Consider the following 2,341-nt stretch of genomic DNA (forward strand, 5'->3'; position numbering starts at 1 on the left):
GGATGAAACCAGGTTCTGGAGACACAGGAAGAGCTAGGCCAGACAAACATCAAGTTCTAGTGACACGAGAAGAGCCACAAGGGACAAATCCAGGTTTGGGAAGCAGGGGAAGAGCCCCATGGGATGAAACCAGGTTCTGGTGGCACAGAGAGGACCCTGGAGCAGCAGCAACCCAGCCTGGCAGCAGGGCTGGGGCCAGTACCTGTGTAGCCGATCTTCTCGAAGCTGAGGAGGCTGAAGATGCTGTTGTAAAGCTGCATTTCCTTTTTCCTGGTTTGGTCCATCTCGTCCAGAATCTCCATCAGCTCGTTCCCTGTCTTGGTGGGGTGGGTGCACTCGGCCTCGTGCACAGACAGCTCGTGGAAGGGGCCCTGCCAGGGGCACCCGATCCGCTTGTACTTGCACTGGGTCACCCTGGGAGGGGGCAGGAGGGAAGAGTCACTGGGGGGGCAGGTGGGAAAGGACCTCTGATCATCCCACTGAGCCCCCAGAGCAGGGTCACCCCCAGCAGGTCCCACAGGAGCCTCCAGAGGGGCTGGGGTGTCTCCAGAGAAGGAGCCTCCACAGCCTCTCTGGGCAGCCTGGCCCAGGGCTCTGCCACCCTCCCAGGCAACAAGTTCCTCCTCCTGGGGAGCTTGACCCTCCTGTGCTCCAGCTTGTGCCCATGGCCCCTTGGCCTGTCCCTGGGCAGCCCTGAGCAGAGTCTGGTCCCCCCCTGCTGACCCCCTGCAGATCCTGCTCAGCCTTGAGGAGACCCCCCCCTCAGGCTCTTCCTCTCCAACTGAACAGCCCCAGCTCCCTCAGCCTCTCCTCCCAGGCCAGCCGGGCAGGGTGCCCCAACACTGACAGTCTGGGCACCAAACACAGTGGCACAGACCTGTTACTGTCACCAACAGCTTTTGGCAAAAAATACAGTTGCAAAAGTACTTCAACATAAAGTCAAATTCTACCTAAAATTCAAACGAGGAGTAGGGGTGCTTCTCAACAGCAGCAGGAGGACTAGAACAGGACACACTAGGTGCAGAACTAATGATTCCCATCTTGTATCCTACCCAAGCTGCAGGGCTTTCAGGAGCTGCATTCCATAAAAGTTTACTGGTAGGCTCAAGGTACGGCAGATCCACCACATCTGATCACCCTACAGGTGAGAAGTATCCAACATTGTGTAACTTTGAGTTATAATTCATAAGACCTAACTCAGTCCCCTTAAGAGATGCACAAACAACCCCCAACCTTTCTGCTTTACCTGTTTTTCCCACCACACTGTTTCCAGCATAACAGCAGAGCCTGAGCTGCAGCTCTGCTTGCTGAGAGCCAAGTCTGGGCCTACCAACTTCCTCTTCATTGAGGTTAGTTTGTCCTTAATTCTCAAGCATCTCCAGCCAGCCTTCATGATTTGACTTGTTGCAGAACAAAGGAAACACTGCAGCTGTTCTGGAAAGGCTGCAGAAGCACCAGACCTTCTTCAGGTCAATTTCCTGGTCACTTCAGAGAGCAGCCCACTTTCTTTGCAGTATGGAAAGATTTCAAACAGAGGCACCATCCATGTTAAACTTCAAAAAAGAAAGAAGCCACAGATCATGTAAAAGGTGCTTGTGGGAACACTGGAACTGGAACTTCATTTTAAGGACCATTAACACCACACACAACAAGGTAAGAGGCAAAAATGCTGGTGAATAAACACATGACGCTGGATGGTCAGTCACCTTATCCCAGCAAGATGAGAACCAAGCTCACATAAAGGACACCCCATTTATGAAAGATCCTACTTGGAACCAGGTGTTTGAACTCACTGTGTGAAGCTGGCAAGAACGACTGCTATACTCAAGATGTTTAACAGTCCTGAAGTTCAACATAAATCTCCTCCAGTCATGCTACAAAAGCCAACAGCGGGTATCAGCAGGCAATGCTCGGCCAGGCTGGAATTCCTGTTCCTGGAAGGCTGTCCCTCACACTGGCTCATTCCTTACTCAGCTGAGGTACCAGTCAGACTGGGAGCAAGGGAAACACCACCAAGACACACTTCCTTCCATCTCAAGGCTCATATTCTAGCAAACTGTTCATCTAATGAATCATTTTAATTTTCTTTGCTCCTGGTATCTACTGCCTCTTGTCAAAACACGACACTAGACACACTCAGGCCCAGGCAACACAGATATTAGGAAAAAATTCTTCCCAAAGAGAGTGGTGAGGCCTTGGAACAGGCTGCCCAGGGAGGTGGTGGAGGCACAATCCCTGGACATGTTAAAAAAAATGGGTAAACATGGTGTTTCAGGAGATAGTTTAGTGGCTGGGGGTTGTAGGGTTGGTTGGACTTAATGATCTTGAAGGTCTTTTCCAA

The sequence above is a fragment of the Chaetura pelagica genome, unplaced genomic scaffold, assembly GCF_000747805.2.
Source record: "Chaetura pelagica isolate M959 unplaced genomic scaffold, ChaPel_1.0 scaffold992, whole genome shotgun sequence".
In the NCBI taxonomy this organism is placed as follows: Eukaryota; Metazoa; Chordata; class Aves; order Apodiformes; family Apodidae; genus Chaetura; species Chaetura pelagica.